This window comes from Telmatherina bonti, assembly GCF_933228915.1.
Source record: "Telmatherina bonti genome assembly, chromosome: 20".
Taxonomy (NCBI): domain Eukaryota; kingdom Metazoa; phylum Chordata; class Actinopteri; order Atheriniformes; family Telmatherinidae; genus Telmatherina; species Telmatherina bonti.
Genome location: NC_136618.1, coordinates 21,421,842 through 21,442,627, shown reverse-complemented (window position 1 = coordinate 21,442,627; position 20,786 = coordinate 21,421,842). Strand labels below are relative to the sequence as shown.

Below are 20,786 nucleotides of genomic sequence, written 5' to 3'. Positions count from 1 at the left end.
AAAAACACTGAATATTTCAGCTTTTGAAAAAGGGTTGGAATTCGGAAAAGACTCTCGTAACTCAAGACAGTATCGTGCCGCACAACACAGGAGTGAGACGCCGGTGAACTTAACAGTGTCGGCTTTCTGGAAAAACTTTCCCATAAAACTCTAAACAGTCACAAAATGGCTCCTGAAAATCCAGGGCGCGAGGAGCTGTAATTAGACAAGCAGCCCCCCCCCCCCCCCCCCCCCCCCCCCCCCCTCCCCCCCACACACACACACACACACACCCTCCTCAGGCCTACCGATGTGATTGCAAGGAAGCCAAACATCTGGGTGTATTTACTTGTTTCAGCTGTTAGCAGCCGCACCTCAAATAAATCTTGGAGCTGTAACGCCACTGCTAAGCAAACACGCTCGACGCTTGCCGACTCACTCACTCACCTCCGCGTGCCATCTCAACCAGAGCCGGGCCGGCAAATAAACTCACAAGGAGGAGGAGGAGGAGGCCTTAATTGGAGCGTTTGACGGGTGCCTGGGGTTAATTGGGAAGCATGGAGAGCAGCTGGCTCCACAGTGGAAGTTGAGACAGGGATAATAAGTTCACCCTTTGCAGGAGAGACAGTTAGTGATGAATCAGATCAGAGGAACAGTGTACTGTAATCATCCTCACATCTCCCCTCCTCCACCTTGCTCTCCTGACAAGCAGAGACAACCTGGCTCGCAGCTACGCAATCTGGCACCTATCACACAGGACTGGCAGTCACAGGGAGGAGATCACCCAGCAATGCTTCATACACACACACTCCCAACTCGGCGTTCACTCAGACAATCACTCACACACACAATAACTCTTACCTCTAGGATACGGGACCTAGTTTATCAGTTCACCGGTCGATGTATGTAAATCTCTCCAACAATGTGTGTACTAATGGCTTATTACCCTGCGTTAGCTGGTTTGCATTGATCTCTATGCCAGAGGGAGATGGGAAGCTGGAGCAGTTCAGTGCTCATATGTTCCAAGGAGGACTATAATCACATTCCAGCTTGTTTCAATAAAAGAAAAACATTAACATAAACCATCTAAAACACACCAAAAGCTTCACCCCCAACTCCTTCCATGCAAAAAAAAAAAAGGAAGGGGGGGGGGGGGGGACTTTTCTGGATTACGGGGTAATCATGGCCATATGGGATGGGTTTGTGTAACTTTTTGTCACTTTAAGACTGCATCACTCTCCACCGATTCTGTCCCCTTAAATGAGAACAGTACTTTTCCAAGAGGACAAAACTCTTTAGATGGTTTATATACAGAGGGGGGAAGAAAGTCTGGTAGTCGTAAAAGGTTTAGATGTAACTCTAAACTCAGTTCCTTCTGCTGGGAGGGTGGCTGAGGAAGCATTTGGGGGCTGAAGGAAGCCCAGGTAGAGTCATAGGCAGTAATGGGAGGAGACAGGGACTTAGGGCGCCACACAAAAGCCAGGCTTTATAAATAATTCCAAAAGCTAACAGGATCCCTTGTATGTGAGAATCTGTGAAATACATTCACACATGAAGACACACACACACACACAGACTGCCACCAGGGGGAATAGGTTATTCACACTGCTCCACTGGGGCTGTTGTGGGTCTGACCTGCCTGGATTGGTAAATTCGGGTGAATATCTCTCTTGCATAGGTGATGCAAAAAGGAAATCAAGCGCAGAAAGGTCTGTGATTTGCAGGACACTTACACATTTACACACTCGCTCACTCATAATGCAGGGCAGAGAAGCACACCGAAGACCTGTCTTGTAAATCTCTTTGTGAAAGCAGCTTTGGGGGGGGTAGACAGGGGCTTACACACTGAGCCCTGAGGTAGCGCTACAGACTCCACTCCCTCTAACCCCCTCTATGGTCTTCCTCCATCTCCCACACACATACTCTGCACCCTCATGCTCTCTCTCCTCCTCACTTTCCCTCTACCCCACATTTCCTTCTTTTTTCTTGACCTTCTCGCACCTTTTCAGTTGCTCCCTCTTTCCCTCCCCTCTTTTCTCCCCTCTGTCCAACCAGGGCTCCAGAGCACTGGTCCTTAGCCCCTCAGGCTCCCGCGGTGTTGCAGTGACTAATGTCCTGCCTTTGCTCAGACAATGAGTTTGAGGCTGAGCCGGGAAAGTGTTGAGGAGGGAAAAAGACTCTAGCACCTTTGACAAATGGAACCCTTCCCACTCCCATGCCCACTAAGGGAGGCTTTACAATGTTGCGCTCCACGCTCCACGTCCTCCGAGGGACGGCTGCAACCCGCAAAGCCGCATCTGGGGGAATATAATGAATTCTTTGGGAAGTCTAACCTGGCTTTCTTCATGAATAAGATATATTTCCAAAGCATGTCGACCCCTCTTAATAAAAACACCAGCCTGGCAGGAATAGCCAAAGCCGTTTTAGGGCCCGGGTACAAGTTAATATTTCTGTTTCGCTATAAATTTTCTCAGGCCCACTTCTTCTCAGGACTGTCAACCTGCAAGGCCGACCCAACATTTTCCCTGGAAAGTCGAAGAGCCATGATGACAAACTGTCATCAAAAGCTGCCCTGTTTCTCTCTTTCAAGGAACTGAAACTCTCGGATGTTCCCCTCTTCTTCCCCCACGCACCCTACCCCCTTTGCAACTCTGAAAGGCACTGGGCTTTGTCTGAGGAGCAAAGGAGAGCGCAATCCCCCCCCAACCCTCAAAATAAAAAAATAAAAAAAAACCAAGCCCCACCTCCCCTCCATGAACCCTGTTCCTCACTCCCTGCAGAGTATTGTTAAAACACAGCCCCCTCTCTTTCCATGGTCCGGGCTCTTAAAACAGCGTGCTTTGCATGAGAAAAAACGATTAGTCTTCAAATGCTGCGCTGTCAAAGAAGGGCTCTCTCAGGTTGGGGCAGAAATTTGCTCAGATAGTAGAGTTGCCCTTTTGTTTTTTCAAGACGATGCATTATTAGAGGCAGGGCCTGTTAGCATTCATTACTGAAAAGAACACACGAAAGGGGTTTATATGGGGTAGCATCCCCCCCCCCCTCCCTCTCCAGCTTGCTCCAGGACCACAGCAGACGGAAATTAAAGGGTAGAGCAGGGGAAGAGGTAGCCATCTAAAACATGTTTGGAGAGCATAGAGAATGTCTGGGCCTGCGCTGCTTTCAGGTATTAACCTTGGGATTTACATTTGGCATTCAGACAATAGGCACCTCCTTGACCTCCACTCCAGGATGCAGCAAGGCTCCCACTGGAAGAAAACTACAATCAGCATGGGAGTGAAAACACATGGGGTTCACATTGTGAGCGTTATTGCATGACAAGACGTAACTTAATTGCCATTGTGAAGACAGAGGCTTGGTTTAGGAAAAAAAATTTTCTTCTTTTTTTTTATCGCAGTTGAGATCATTTTGATGAAAAAGAAAAAAAAAAAAAAGTGTAGCCCCGGCTTCAAACAAGAAGCAGTAAGTGACAGATCATTGTTCACAGCAAGCGGCCAGTTCATGTGTCTCCCTATAACCACATTGGACAAGAAAGCTCAGACCCCCTCACGGATGCCACAACCGGCTCCCATCAAAGCTGACACAATACCACATCTGCAATAACAACCGCGGAGCAGGGGAAACTGTCTGCTGAGGGCGCTCAACTTTACACGCAAGCAGATGGGCCTCAAACCGAAGCACTTCAGCTCTTGCTGCTACACTTCACACCACAGACTTAAAGACATTTTTACGACAGCCAAAACAAACAGAAAAGGGGGATGAGCGGAGGCCACATGCAGACGCGACCTGTCCTGTTTTTCCCTTCAAGTGTGTGAGAAAAGAAAATGCAGCCACTCACTTTTACACACAGGCCTGCATATCAGCTATTAAATTTAGCATGACCCACAACAGGCCTTATGTTAAGCTGTCAAATATATATCCACCCCTCCATTTTTATTGGCATCCTACGCGCCTCACACTAGGAGACTGGGCTAATTGTCAGGTCCAGTTGAAGTTTCCAAAAGGAAAAAAAAAAGAGAAATAAACTGCACTCTCAGGCTGTGCTCCTTTTTTTAAAAAAAAAAAAAAAAAAAAAACTTATATTTTTCTAAAGTAGCTTTAAATGCAGGAAAAAGAAAATGCACATAAAATAGAAATTAAAAAACTTGTGCATGATTGAGTGTGAATGTGCAGCAGAATGCATGTGCATGCCTGCATTTTTACAGTTATGAGAGCTGAGTGTTTGACTCTCGCTCGCGAAGCCCCGAGTGTATTAAATTCCTCAATGTGAGTAATATACATATCTAAAATTGCAGTTTGCTATCTTGAGTCTCATAGCCTCTTCATCCGTACTTCCCCTCTTATCCAAAGACATCACCCGGCTTGAAAGGTGCCTTTAGCAAGCTCCTTGAAACAGGGAGCGAGGGGTCCCGCTCAGGGACAATGATGGTTGAGGTGGAGGGGAGCCGAGGGAGCGGGAATACATAGCATATTAAATCTGCTGGCAGAGCTGGCTCGTCCGCACTGCGAGCCAGAGAGTCAGATCTGAGGCATGCCCTGAAGGGATGACTGGGCCTGGGGATTAGGTGGCCAAGAAGAAGACCCCTTTCTTGTTTCTGCTCGTACACAAATTCATCAAGACATTTTTGACGCTCCTCAGGTTTGCCATCTCAGCCCAAGTTTTGACATACACACACATTTCCAGCCACTCTCATGAACACCCCTCCATTCACACACACACACACACACACACCCCTCCTCAATCACTACCTCTGTCTGACTTGTCCTCTTTCTTTCCCCGCTGTGTCTGTTTCATTTGATGTCAACATATCAAAGTACCAAATCATCAAAGTGGAAGATTTCTTTTTGGAGCCATCTAGTCGACTACACCAGTCAGTATATGCAAGGGAAGCAACAGCTAATCGTAACACCCAGGGACTCGCACCAAACTTCCACAAGTCAGGTGGTTTCTGTGTGATTTCCATTCTACTATAAACATTTAACTTATGGCAGCCATCACTTCTTTCATGTCCATCCAGTTCTGTTAACTTCTCAAAAAGCTGGAAATTTTAGAGAAAAAAAAACAAAAAAACAAACAAACTGCGCAACAAGAGAATTTGCACAAACAACATCCTCTCCTCGTTATCTCCGGGATAATCAACTTCCCTCACATTAAACTCGTTTTAACAAAACACTTGCCACCTCTCCGAGTGCCTCAGGTTGATGCATTAGCACAACAACGCAGCTCATTAGTGTCTCTTGAACACAAACCTGATAACAGGTTTTCTTCCTACAGGGGAAGTGCAAAGGGCCTGAAGAGAGAAGCTGCCTTCAGCTGTGAATGCAAAGCCCCCTAAAAAAATAAATAAATAAACAGAGAAGAGGGCTATACCTCAAAAGCTAATAGGATGTCATCTCCCTGCATTAACATGACAGCTCCTATTCTGCCAGGTCGCAGGGTCACAGGTGGCCTGGGCCGGTGTCACTATATATGCATAATGTTACTAAACGGAACGCGTAAAGTTGAGATAAAACAGCGTGCTGCCACTATCAGACGGAATGATTCTTGCAGAGGGAAACGTTATCCGCCCGCTTCCTCCTCATGCGTGGAGTTGAAGAGGTACAGAACGGCAATGATGCATCTTCCCTGGCTACAGTAAGCGAATGGCTTTAAGTTGGGCATCTCATTGCAGGAGATTATCATCTTAAACAACGCTGCATTTGTCCTTTCTGCATTATAATGAGACTATGTGCTATTTGGTAAAGGTCTGAAGTTAAAATGAGATAGCAGCTATAATAACACTCGGTGCACACTTACAGTAATCATATTCATAACTGGACCGTCACATTTTTTGTAGCATTTTTGTTATTTATGCAAAATCTTCTAACATCAACTTCATGGTGTCAAAATAGAAATTTTAAGTAATTAATTATACAATGGATGATTTTTATAAGACATATAAGGCAAAAATTCTGAAATATTTTTCAGTGTCAGGAGTGAAATTCTGATTTAACACATTTCATCACCAAAATTATTGAAGATATTTTATATCCTGATTATGATGAAGAAAAAAATCAGACGTCATCATCACCACGGCCTCCAACAGTAAAGTAAAAGATAAATAGATGTTCATTTTAACAAAGCAATTTAAAAATGCATAATTAACATGTCACGGGGAAAAAAAATACAAACATAAAGAGGAAAAAAGCACAGCTCTTTTCAACTAATGGCTGAATAAATAAACGACCCTCATCTTGTCATTTAAATTTTTTTTATTAGGCCGAGGCCTAACAAATGTGTGTATTTTTCCCAATGTAAGCTGAGTCTAATGACTCTGACAGTGATTAATGCATGAATATGTCATTCTGGTATTTTAAATTAAAAAGGGAAATGATCAAATTGCACAGTATTTGACAGCCTAATTTCATTAGGAACATATAACCAATACACTACAAAACATTTAAAGCCAAACAAATAGTGGCTGATGAGGCAGCCTCATAAAAAGAAAAAAAGAAAGAAAGAAAAAACAAGGGAGTTTTGTATTTATTTATTTTATTTTATCTGTTGGAACTTGTTTAACGTTTCATTTGTTCTGATTGGTATCAAGGCAGCCAAACCTCTGTGAATAGTTTGCTATGTGTCAAAAGAAAAAAAAAGCCAACGATTTGAGCCGCACCGCATGGCTGAGCACCTCAGACCCTTGTCGTTTGTATGAAATCCGAGAGCAGACAAGCAGATAAAATGTGGAACAGCTGGCGAGGACAGGAGGGAAAGTTTCAAACAAATATCAGCACATGTGGAAGGTCGGGGGTTCTCAAAAGACTTCATGTGCTGGACCTCTAAAATGAACAGGCAGACTTTTGCTTCTTACTTCTTTTTTTCTTTTTTCTTTTTTTTAACTTGTTTAAAAACCTCAAAACCATTTAAGAGCCTGTTTTTATTTAGCTTTTGTTTCTCCTCTTTTAAAAAATACCTGCTGATGAATGAAAGAAGTGCTATTCAGCAGTAATAAATTAAAATATTTAATTTTTTTTTTTTTTACTTTTTTTTACTATTTTCTTTCCATTCAATTTGGGATTCCATAACAGCCCCCTCATGCACCCCTACAGGGCCACAGACCCCCTCTGTGCTGGACTTAAATTTCTGTGATGTACTCTTAACACTTCCTTTTTCTTCTTCTTCTTCTTCTTTTTGGTGGGGGCAGGTGATTTATTTTTAAAAATTCTAATATCAGCAGCATCAAACAGCTAAATTCTGATACGCAGACATAATCCTACTGCGCATGGAAGTTAATAAATAATTATAATTATCCTTCAAGAAATTGTGTCTTAGTCATTTTTATTTTTCACACACCATCTTGGTTTGACATATGCTTCTTTGTCTATTTTTGAAGTGCAAAAGTATGCTTCCAAGATTTTATGTCTGCTGAAAAAGACAAAAATCTTTCATTGTGAACTTTAACCTTATTAAAGAATTTTATATGTACTTGCATTTTTAAAAAAATTGTTTCAAATGAAAATTCATGAATGTTAAATGTGCATATTAGGATAAAGCACGGCAAAGATTAAACTATGTAATAATATTAATGATAAGCGCCGAAACGAGCTCGTATGCTTCCACTAAGTGTTCCTGCAAGTCTGCCGCACTCAAACAGGATAAAGCGAATCAATAGCAGGCGCTGAAATATGATCACACATGCACATAAATATGCATGTCTCCCCCCCTCCACACCACACCCCCACGCGCGTTTCTTGAGGTAAAGCTTTAATAAAGTTTCAATAGTCTATAAAGTTTCTTTTCTAAACCTTCAACATGGGTTATGAGCCTTTTTTTTTTTTTTTTTTTTTTTTTACTTCCACAACTTAACATTTAAAACATGTTTATTAGTTTTTGTTCCTACAGCAAAAAAGTTTCAGCAACTTTTTCCAGATAGTTTTGAAACGCACATCTTGCTAAAGGATACTTAAGTCGCCAAATCGCACGCGGGCCAAGTGTAACACGCTCCACGGTGCGTTCTCGAGTTATTTGGAATCCGAGAACGAGACTTTTATCGTTGTTTAAAAAAGCTGAGAGTTCCTGCCGTCAGCTTAAACTTGTATGAAATCCCATCGTTTTGAAATATGAGCCCTCCTCTGCTTCATAAAGTCTGACTGGCTCACTCAACTTCAAAAGTGCAGCAATATCCAGCTCAATGCCGCTTGTGTGTGTGGCTTTTATAAATGGTTACTTACTTCTTCCTAGGTGATTTCCCCTTTAGTTCTTGACTTTTTCTGTCTTCTTAAGAAAAAGATGTCTTCTTCTGTTCTTCTCCTCCTCTTCCGAAGTTGCAGATGTGCCTCTGGAGTTGCCTGGGACGACTTTTTTCTTCTTCTTCTTCTTCTTCTTTTACGCTCCTTCTCCAACTCCAAAACGGCGCTGCCAGAGTTTTTCCTCTTGTCTCTTTTTCTCCTCCTTCTCACAGTTTTCTGTGTTCACCAGCCACCGGACTAACACCATCAGCCTGCAGATAAAATCTGCCGATAGCAGACCACAGATGTGCGTAAAAACAACATAAACGTCAGAGAAGCGCGTGGAGAGTTGTTATTACATTTAGTGCGTTTTTTCGGAGAGGAGAGAGGGCGAAGTGTGGGACTCCAGCTGCTCCTTCCCCCGCCTGACTCCTCCCTTCGGATTGCTCCCTCCTTTACTCACTGCCTCCCTCCTTTTTTCTTTTTTCTTGTTTTTACTTTTTAGTGTCTCTTTCTTCATTTCCCTCCTTTCTTTCTTTCTTTCTTTCTTTCTTTCAGTAAGTATTTAGGAGGAAAACAACAACTTTAAACTTCATTTCAGTCTTTGGCGCATAAAAAACAAGAAACATGGTCATGTTAGTGGCTAAATATTTTTAGTTACACTCATATCCAAAAAAAAAAAACTACCTTCCTGATTGCATTTTATTTTGATGATTAACCTGGGACGCTAAGAAACCAAAGTTTCTGCTTTGTTAAATGTTTTCACCTGCTTACACTAAATGCCTCTTTTTTTAAGACAGCTCAGAGTTGCCAGTTTCAAATTTTTGAAGATACATGAAACACGTTGTTCTGCATATATAACCCTATGAAACAAAGTTCTAAGACCACATTGTGTATTTAAAATTTAATTAAACAGTAAATTCCAGGTGCTTTTTACAGGCATAGACTTCACTAAAAACAGCCAATATAGAGCAATTAACCTGATAAGTTGTAAACTGTTCCTTTATAAGGGCCAAAATAGTCCCCTGGGCTTTTCCTTCAAGGTGATACCAAATGCTGACATAAAGCACAGGGAAGTTGTTCCTGTAGGGTTAGGTGTAATCAATATACCTAATCAATATACAGGGAAATTATGTGATAAGAGAGGTCTTTAGGGTGCAGTTCTAATCAATGAAGAGGTGGGAGTTTGGGAGCGAAAATTACTCGTTAATCGTTTAACCAGATTTTAAAGTGTGTGTTGGTGGCCCTAGAGGTCAAGTCCATCAAGGTGCAGTTAGTCTATTTATCCAGAATGTAAAGCACAACTGATCCAGGGATTGTTGCAAATGAAGAAAATCTAAATGATTTGATTTTAAAATAGTTTAATGATCACTTTCGTGATATGTCCATCGCACTGATAAAGTCAGCACTCCACTAATTACGGCCATAATCAATCAGAGGCAGAGATTCTCTGCCAGAGCTGTCAATGTCTTCCTCATCATTAAAGAGAGATGCTTGATTGTGTTTGTGTGAGGGGGAGTGGGACAGGAAGGGAGGGGGGGTCAAAGTTGAGTAAACTATCAAAGCTGCAAAAGAGCAGCTATTTTAAATATTCCATTGCAAATTAAGGGGTGGAGTTGTCACTGCTCATCAATAAATCCACACATACAGATGGCTTAGTATGAATAAAAGGGGACAAAACAAATGGTGTTCTTTTATTGTTATTATTATTATTATTATACAGAAATCGGCATCAATAAAAGGAAAAGGTTCGTGTCTTGACTACAGGAAGTCGGGCTGAGAGAGGAGACAATCAGAGGTGTTCTGTAAGACACGGCTAATACTCCTGTCAGTTTGTCAGGCGGTGCTCATCTGGCCCGGACTACACAGAGATAAAGTCCTTGTTCTGAATCTCTCAAAGAGAATCCAAGGAGCGTGGTAGTGGAGCTGGGGGGTGGATGGAGGGTTGGGTGTGAGGTGGTGGAGAACAAGAGGGTAAAGGAGGAGGGAGGAGGTGCACATGGGCATCAGTAGGGTTAGCGGCTCCCGAAAGTATTTCATCAAAGAGGCCCAGGATCCTGGGGATTGAGATTCTGCCTGGAGGCAAGTAACCAATGGTCTCCCAAGAACATATTCCAAAGTAGGACTCGGAGAGCCAAAGCACACATCAAAAGCACCTCTGCAGCCAAAGCGATTCTGGAGGAGAAAGAAAGGGGTTCAGGTCCCTTCTTGGCCCTCTTTAAGCCCCAGATCTCACCCCAATTAAGAGGGAACTACTGTTTGTTCCAGACCCTGAGATCTGCAGGCAGGGAGGTGCACTCACTAAGGTAGACACTCAGGCGTGCCCACAAAAACACACACAGAGACACACTCAAGCATGATAACTGAACACGTCTCAGTGTCTCACGTGCACTTTTTGTCACTTTGCCTCACACCACAATCAAGACCATGAAAGAAAATGCTGTGCACTCGAGATCAGCCTGCGTGTCTTGTGCTGGTTTCTCAGAAAATGACCAACTGACAGAGCGTGTTCCCAGTTTCAGATGATCTCACTGAAATTATATGTGGCGCTCAGTTCGTCCACGTATGTTACGCGAGTAACAGTAAATCAATACTTGGCAGCATGTTGTGTAGGCATTTGGATTATTGCCTTTAATTCTTTGCCATTGGACAGATGTCATGGTGAAATGGATACAGCAGAATGAGCACATTATATCCGCACAGATGTGACCAGTAGAAATGTACTAGCTGCATAAAACACAGCAGAGAGGGCATATATAAACGGAAAGGTTCAACAAAAATAAGGTCCTAAACATCATTTTATATCACTCAAGTTTTCTCTCAATATGGAATGCATGTATTACTAGAATATATTTGTGTAAACTGCACCTTATTGCATTTTTTTTTTTTTGCTATAAATGTTATTTTCCATCATTTTCTACACATGCAGGCCTACATCTGCTTATTCTCATCCAGTTTTTGTATGTTAAAATTATTTTTTTTACTTAATTGAACACACATTAAAATGTAAAGAATTGTTGAAACGACTGACTTGTTTTACCAACATACACATCCTTACAGTCCTCTTGCAATTCTCAGTAAATATGACATTGTGTGGAAATAAAATGACTAATAGAGAAAAGTGTCAACAAATAATTGAGATGTGTATCTGGTACAAGTGATTAAGATTTATCAGTATTGTTGGTTTTGTGCTTCACTTGTTGACTTTTTTTTTTCTTACTCTGTATCACAATGCAGCAGTACCGCATTAAGGAAACCAAAAACTATTAGTGTTGTTGTTGGAGACAATATGGTGCTGTTAACACATAAAGCATCCTTTTTCACCAGTAGAAAGAAATTTCCACTGAGCCCAACTGCATCAGCATGGAGACATATCTCATATCTCCAAAAGTAGACAAATGAGAGCCAAATGTGACCAGATAACTCTCAATATGCAGTAGAAAACTGATGTTTGTCGCTGGAAATAAAATGTAAAGAAATGCTTTATTATTTGTGCTCAAGAAGTAAAAAAAAACAAACAATTAAATTAATGCTATTTTAAGCTACCTTTCTAAACACTGCTTCCTTTGGTGTTAGAGTGAGTAAGATGCTTTGTCGAGGTCTGCTAAAGAGGTTGCAGATTGCCCTGAAGCTTCACCCCAGTGTTTCCTCTTTGCCTCCTGTAGCTATCTGAAGGCTGTTAAGGATGTGGTGAGTGTGTTTGCTTTCCCTTAATCTTACAACCACAAATCTGTTAAACACACGTAACTAGAACAGCTTGACATTTGGTCTGTTTGCAAGGAACGCCGGATTTGGGGCCAAACAAACACACCACAAGGGAGAGCTTCTAATCGACTGGCAGGAGTGCGCTAGCCATCCTTGACAGACTTCAAAAAGCCTTCGTCCACCACTTTCCACCTATATTCATATTGTTACTTCTACTTTTTTCCCCCCTTTTCTCTCACATGTTCTGCACCTGTACACACTTGAACGCTCAGGACACTGTCAAACGTAGCACTACCCTCCTCTCCTCACATCCCCCCTGCCGGAGGTATCGGGTGGCTTGAGTGGGCCATTAGTGTGAATGACTGATAAGACTCTTGGCCCCCAACAATCAGGAAAGAAAGGGATATTTGCAGTTATTTTGAATCCGTCAGAAATAATAAACGCAAAACTATATCCACTTGGGTTACTTAAGCAATTTCCCTGTGATATTGTCCCGCAGGGATTTCATGTGGATTCCAAATGACGACATAATAAAACCACGACGCCTGCGCCCCCTTATCAGACTGGATTAAAAGGGAATAATGAAACAGAGAGGGTTTTGAGCCTTGTGTGGTATGAATATGATTATCTAATGGACTCCAATGGAAAGGCATGTTAATTCGACTTTAACGCGAGACCTTTCCCAGACTATCTCCTGCCCCTGGCTCCCCCCCAACCCCCCCCGACCCGTTTCTTCTTCTTCCCCTCTTCCTTTAAGTTTAAATAATCGCTCTGCCTTTTCCTCAGAAGTCATTATGCCTGCTGTCTATCTGTGTATGAACGTGAGCATGGGAGAGTGATAAATCCTGCCTCGTTTTTCACATCCTTCTTCTTTTTTTCCCAGTGTGATTGGAGTGTGTTGGCCTTTTAAATTTCAGACAAAAGCACTCTAGGCAGTTTATCAATATTCAGATTTTTTTTTTCATCCATGAAGATCATTGTTGCTGAGAGAATGTGGGTCACTTTCATACAAACTCAAATCAAACTTTCTGAGGACCCTCTTCAGTTCATCCTACATGGTCTGGTGTTGGGATGAACAAGGCCTTACTATTGGATGGAGTTAGTAAAAACAGCATCACTGAGAGGAATCCCTTCCTTTTTTAATCAAAACAAGCATAGTTAATGGAGTCAGAGGCAGATTTAATATTACAGTTCTTCAGTTTGTTTGTTTTGTTTTTGGGGGGTTTCTGTGGGTATTTAGTTCGTAAGCTAAAGACTAATGCATCTACAAATACAAAGTTTTTTTCAGCTGGTCAAAAGTATGTGGTTAATGTGTGATCTAATTTTTTATTAAGATCCAGATAGGAGAAAGATCTGGACATCAGGCAGACCAGTCAAGCAAACGCACTCTGTGTCCATGAAGGATGTGTCTAATGATTGCGTTGATGGTAGCTTATATCATGCTAAAATTCCACTTTGCAGCTCTGTGTCAGACAGGGGATTAGCATCTTTTTGCTTATAACTAGCTGGATGATCTTTCTCAACTTTGGCAAGAAGAACAAAGTGTTTATTTGTTCTCTAATTTGGCTTCCATGTACAGTTCAAGTGTGTTTGCACTCTCCCATTAAATAAAAAGATAAATGTAGAATAGTCACTCAATTAACTAGAAAATGAAAAGGTCATTTAAAAAAGTTAAGAAAAGCTTAATAATATAATTTTGTGAAAATAGACACTGGTTTTGAATAATTAAAAAAAATACAAATGACAAAACTGTCCCAGACAATTTCAAGCTCTGGGCTGATGATGCGCAGTCAGTGAGAACACCTGCAAACAGGAGCAGAAGTTTGATTGAGATTTGCAGAAAAAATTTATTTTAATTTTTTTTTTAAAGCGCTTGGTGTAGGTTTTCTAGTTATCATTATTACTATTGATCATATTGGCATGCTAGTTGCTCATGCAGTCATGTCTGAGGAGTCAAGTGTCATGCTCATCCAACAATGGTTTCCATACTTGGACATTAAGATCCAAGGTCATTTTAAAGACATTTTCTCTATAAATGTTAAATATTAAACTTTTACTTTTCTTTTCTTTTCTTTTTATCAGTTTCTCACTGTTGTGAGCTATAAGCTATTTAATTATCCTCAACCTTTAGGGAATGAGACGTGAACATTTGAGGTTGCTGAACCTTAGCTTTCAACAGGGAGTAAGGATTTAAGTCATGCAGCCTTGTCTGTCAGCATTCTGTTAAGATGTCAGACACATATCACCTGTATATGCTTCTTGCAATGGGTTCTGACTGATTAAACATACCTTTTCTTTTGATCAACAACAAAAAACAAAAAAGTCCCAGACCAGTTCAGTCCCCGACTGGGGGGTCATCATTAGCCCCATTAGGGCCAAAACCACTCCTTCAGCAGCATTGTCGAGTTCATTCTCATCTATTGCAGCACAGAGCACTATTGTGGTTCAGCATACACATCCTGAGAGCAGACTGAGCTCCCACAGGACTCAGTTAAAAAAGCATCAATATTTCATCAAACTACTCTCTTTTTCTGGTCCAGATCAAAGCCTAGACTCCCACAGTCCTACAGGTAGAGATGGCTCTTTTGTTTTTGCTCCTCAGGTAGAGCTGCAGTCAGACTCGGCTCTCTTTTGGAAATTTTACAACATTCAGCCCATCCATCTCCCAGCTTACTACCTCGCTTTTGAGAGGTGGTAAAACGAAGGGTTGAGATGATGAGGGTGAAAACATGTTCCAGGGATGTCCAGAGATTGAACTTTTTGGCCTTGCAGGGCTGTATTATTTCCTGTTTTTCTTTTCTTTCATTTTTTTTTTTACCCTCACAGGCTGAACTACTATGAAACAACAGAAGATTTTTTTCTTTATTTTAAGAAGTGTTGCACAAGAACTCTTCTCATAATCACTTTTTGAATACTTTTCATGTAATCAGGATGTATAACGGCAGGTTTTTTCTAAAATATTAATCGGCATCAAACTGCCATTACCTTCATTTATACAATCATAATCTTATTTTGATGGTCTACCTTAAGGGTTACAAATAATGTAGTGATTTGACATAAATTAATTAGCAGGGTTATGTGGTTGTGTGTTGGTAAACACTGTTATTTCATTTTTTAAAAAAAAGGTTAATTGTTTGAACTTCAGTTGGGGGCTTCCTGGAAATGAAGTGCCTTTCTGTGTGGAGTTTGCATGTCATCCTCATCCATTGTTGGGGTTATCGCAAGGTATTCCAGCTTAGTACTCAATACACACTCACACATGTATACATATATACACATATATATATATATATATATATATATATATATATATATATATATATATATATATATATATATATATATATATATATATATATATATATATATATATATATATATATATAAAAGTCCCATTTTGTTGGTCTTGTGGTGGAAAGGTTGAGCATACACTTACAAGAGGAATACGTTTAAGTTTGCAATGAAAAATATCATACATGTCCCTGGAGTTTTTGAATTTGATAAATGTATTGTCAGGAGTAACAGCTGCATTCATAGTCAAATTGAAGACAATTGCAGCTCACATTTTTGTCTTTCTTGTTCCTGTAGTTAATATAAGATTGCATAACGTATTGCATACAAAAGGGGTCTCAGCAGCTGCTCTAAAAATGGCTGAAACAACCATTTTAAATGTTGCAAGGTGAGTTTAGTAAACATGAATTCAGTGACTTATTAATAGTGTAAAGGGCCAAGTAATAATTAAACTGTATCAAACAGGAATTCACCACAAAGACGAACTGTGTTTGCGTTTATCGTTATAGGTGTGAGAATGTATTTCCTCCCCCTCTGTCAACAAGGGTTTTGTGTTGTCCCTAAAAAAAACAGGATCTCTCTTCCTCCTTCTCCTTCTCCTCTCATCATCAGCGTCAATCTGTGGCTGTCACCGAGAGCCGGACAGTGACTAACGACACTCCCAGTCAGTCAAACACTTATCACCACACAGGTAACACACAGGCCTGGAAATGACTGACATGAAATGGAAACGTCCCTCATTCTGTGGGCCTGGGAGCTGAAGTGAAATATTAGCTGTGGGAGAGATGGCAGATGATAAGAGGCGCCCTGTTTGGGCTGGAATTGCGGAGGTCCAACTTCTATTACATTTCTTTTTATGCTGAAGGCTGGTATGAAGGTCCTGTGTGCTTAAGTAAAAAACACCTTTTCTTTTTTCCTTTCTTTCTTTTCACTTTTTTATTCACAACATGGTTCAGATGTTGATCCAAACTTCCAAGATGAGCTGTTTGTGATTCACTGTGGGAGTGAATGCCGTTCAGAGTCAGTGGGTCACTTTTGATGGTCAAGCCACCGTCCCTGAGGCCTTTTCTTGTCCACAAGAACCAGGCTGTAGGCCAGTTGAAAGCCAGACTGCATCCTGCCTCGTGTCAGCGGGTCACATATGCTTAGCGGGTTTCTCCTATTACTCATAGACTCCAACATCTCCTCCCTCTATCCCTCGTCTTTCTCCCACATATCTCCTTCATTTATGTACACACACACAGACACACACACACACAATTCCCCCTGTGCAGAAAGATAGATGGGTTGTTCCCAAACCACAGGTGCTGCTCTACTTGTGAGTCTTTTGCATTCTTCACAACAGAATCCAGATCTGCTCAGGTTTGACTTTTTGTTGTTTGGCCCGGTGGTGATTACCACCACATCTTGGTACTCTCTAATGAGAAACATGTGAAATTAGACAAATACAATCTGTCTTTTCAATGCATCTGTTTTGCAAAAGTGAGAAAAAAAAAAAAAACTCGTGAACTTCACATCCAGTCGTACTCTGCCAGACTCCTGTACAAAGAGCCACTAGATGGAGTTAGTTTCTTTCTTACTTTGGTTGGAGGAGATGTAACAGTCAGAGAAATGGGCTCCAGGCATCGCCTCTGTGAAAACGTCGCCACCTTGTGGATAAAATGATGAAGAGCTTCAAATACAGTGAGAAAACACACCTGATCTTCTGTCAATTTATGCTTTTATTTATTCCCTTAAATGTAATTTAAAAAATCCTCACCAGTATTTTTTTTATTTCATGAGCCACAAGGAGTTTGTTGTAATTTAACATAAATGTTTAAAAGTTCACGTTCAGTGGGATATTAATAGCACATATGGAAATATGGGCCTTGCCTCACCCACTTTTTGTCATAAGTGCCTTAATTCTGATGGAATTAAAGTTGTTAGTTTGTATCTCTGTCTGTGCGTTCGCTTGTGAAATAACTTTTTTTTTTTTAAAAAACATTTTCAGGAAATCTTAGAGGTTGCCAGAATAAAGACTTTGGGGGTGATCTAGATCACTGCCTAGATCCAAGAATTTATTTTAGGATTCTTCACTATTGGGAGATATGGATACTTTTGTCATTAGAGCTCCTAACTCACAAGCAATCCCACAATCACTATAAAAAAAAAAATAAAAATAAACGGCTCAATGAGAGTGTATGCTCTCTGATTACATCTAGCTCTTTATGACATAGATTCAGAGAGTTTGCTTTATATTAACAAGATGGCATCATTGTTGCTGCAAATTTGTAGGCTGTACATCCATCATGAGAATCTCCTGGTTCAACACATCCAAAGCTGCTCTACTGGATTTCGAACTGGTGACTGTGGAGGCCATTGGAGTGCACTGAACTCATCATGTTCAAAAAAGCCAGCTGGAGAGGATTTAAGCTTTGTGACATGGTGCATTATCCTGCTGGAAGTAGCCATTAGAAGATGGACACACTGTGATCATAAAGAGAGCAATGATCAGCAACAAAACTTAGGTTGGCTATGGTGTTAAAATCATACTCTGCTGGTACTACAGGACCTGAAACATGTTTTCCAGTCTTATATTGTCCAGTTTTGGTGAGTCTAAGAGAAATGTAACCTCATTTTCCTGTTCTTAACTGACAGAAGTGACTCTGGGTGTGATTGTCAGCTGCTAACCCATCTGCTTGAAAGAGTTCAGAAATGGTATTCTGCATGCCTTGGTTGTAATCTCCAGTTATCTGACTTACTGTTGCCCTTTTTCTTATCTTGAGACAGTCTGCCCAATCTGCCCAACTGTAGCTCAATGGATAGTTCCTCGTTTTCTAACCATTTGGTGTGAACCAATGGTTTTGTGTGAAACCTCAGTAGATCAGCAGTTTCTGAAATACTTTGTCTAGCTCATCTGGCACCAACAATCACATCATGTTCAAAGTCCCCATAACTACTTGTCTGAATGTATTAACCTTTTATTGGGCACAAGACCACATTGAGTCACTTCAATGGACATACAAAATTCCTCTCCATACTAGTGAATATCATCATAGAGTTCTGAGTTTTCCACTCCAATTATCAAAGATCAGGCTAAAACCCACATACTTCATTGAGATTGATCTTCGTAAGATGTGAAAAACAACTGTTGGTTCTGACCACTAAATATATAACTTGTTTTTATTTTAGAAATAATGATTGAAGTTCTAAAGTCTTGCAATATATTTAAATGTCATAATAACACTCTTTTCTATGGCTGAAGTTTAAAATTTCCAAGTACTTCAATCAGTCTCTCTAATGATTTGAGCTGCTGTTTTGCAGCTAGCTGACTGGCTGTTTGTACTAACAAACAAATGAAAAGGTGTACCTAATAAATTGTCTGGAGAGTGTCTGTGCCTTGTGAACAGCAGGTGTCACAGAAACACAAGAAGTTATGCTAGCCAGATCAAAAGATATGACGTTACACCAGCAAAGATACAAATATTTCATGGTTTATACAATAAAATGTTTGACAAAAGCCAAAGGAAGCTGGTTTTCTCCTTTTATTTTATTGTAGTTTAATTAAATTTTTAACAAGGGACAAGAATGAGGCATTCAAGCACACAGATATTAAAAAGACATGTATATGCATCAGATTTAAAATACAACAAGCCATTTTAACAATAATCATCCTCTGTCATGCGCTGCGCTGCGCTGTGCTGCGCAGCGATGCGATGCGCTGCGATGCGATGCGATGCGATGCGCTGCGATGCGATGCGCTGCGCTGCGATGCGATGCGATGCGATACGATGCGATGTGATGCGATACGATGCGATGCGATGCGAAGCGCTGCGATGTGATACGATACGATGCGATACGATGCGATGCGATGCGATGCGATGCGATGCGATGCGATGCGACACAATGCGACACAATGCGACATGACACAATGTGATGTTCTGTGTCCTGCACTGCGATACGATACGATGCACGCTGCAATACTGCGATACTGCGATACTGTGATACTGCGATACCGCGATACCGCAATACGATGTGCTGCGGTATAATGTGGGGAAAGAAAACCTGAATATTTGGTGTTGTTTGTGGAATTGTGTCATAATATAACTTTTCACTTTTGTTTTTCTCTTCTGCTTTTGATAAATCTAATGACTTTCAAAGAAATCAGTCTGCACATGACGATAAATGTGCAGATTATCATTCCCATCATGTTAAAAAAAATAAAAAATAAAAAAGCAACAATTATGAAACTATAGGATCTGCTTATGCAATCAGAGATGACACAGTTTTTGTTCGTTCCTCTTTTTGAAGACACACAAGACAAACTTCTCTCTTTTGCACAAGATCAAATGTGTGACTGACCACTTGTAGCAAGAAGTTTGGTCATATATTAATATTGCATTAATGTTGTATTGTTACAATAAAATCAAGCCCAATAGTATAACAAGCTACATCTTACTGGATTTAGGTTGTCCATGCTCTTAAGTTGTCAAGCCCCCCAGCCCCCCAACCCTTCAAGTCATGTGCCAAGAGCACGTGTAGCAGGAACATCTTGTTATTGACTTGACTGATGGTTTCCTGTCGTGTGAGTAAAAAGCAGTCAAAGGAAAATACAAAAGTGTGTCTGTGGCCTCACCTGACTTCAGCAGGTAGGTAGCAGACTGAGGGCCAACCTCAGAGACCACAATAATACCTCAGGTTTTGTGTTTTTACGGAGAAAATGTACTTTTCTGTTGTGTTTTAACTGACAACTGTTTCTTGGTTTCCTATACAGGAATTCATATTTTATTTGGTTTAGGTGGAATTTACCAGCAAAACAAATTGTTCTTGTTTAAATACATGTTGTGTTTATAGTTAGTAGATAAAATGAATGACTGCAGTTTTAATCTAGCCAACCAAAAAGACATTAGCACTACCTTACATATGGCAAGGTCATTGTAAACAGGCTGCCAGCTTACTGATATATGACTTTTATGTTACCACTTCTTGGTGATACATGTAAGAAAACTTTTAAATTGATCTACTTAGAGATTAAATGGCATGCTGTTTTAAAACAATGCATCCATTACATTACATTAGTATGCAGCTTTTTGAAGCTGAAACTGAAATAGTAAAGTGCTGAACAAGTAAAGCCTTTTGACATGTCTGTGTGTCTTCAAGCTACAGCCGTTAGGGAGCCCACATGAGAAAACATCTTTTATGTCGGTTTGAATGGGCATCCTTCAACGTTCATTGTGAAACTGCCAAGTCATAGTTAAACTCAGAATGAACATTTAAAGAGTGTAAGTAAAGAGGATGGCACAGACATACAACATGAGGATGTGTAGTCAGAACGAAAACACTGTGGATGCGAACTAGCCACATTCAAGCAGGTTTCCCACCACACAGAGTACGTTATGCCAGTGAAAGCAGACAAATACTTTCCCAAATATGAAATGTTGATCTCACCATTTTACATTCATTGATAGTGTGTGTGAATTTTTTGTTGCACTTCCTCCAACGACATTTTGTGACTGAGGACAGAACACAAACTTCAGACTTCTTATTGTAGTCTTGTTATCTTTAATGACTGTTTGGATTATAGTTTGTCTTCTTTCTTTCTTTTTTTTTAAATTTTTTTATTT

General features: G+C 40.6%; 1 protein-coding gene across 1 annotated transcript in view; it reads right to left on the bottom strand.

The window, feature by feature from the left end:
- Positions 1-8,405, bottom strand: part of gli3 (GLI family zinc finger 3) — a gene marked incomplete at its 3' end in the record, with an annotated part of 100,106 nt that extends 91,701 nt beyond the window's left edge. Inside the window, exon 1 of the mRNA XM_079260136.1 lies at positions 8,191-8,405. The remainder of the gene's footprint in view (positions 1-8,190) is intronic.
- Between the last annotated feature and the right edge of the window lie 12,381 nt (positions 8,406-20,786).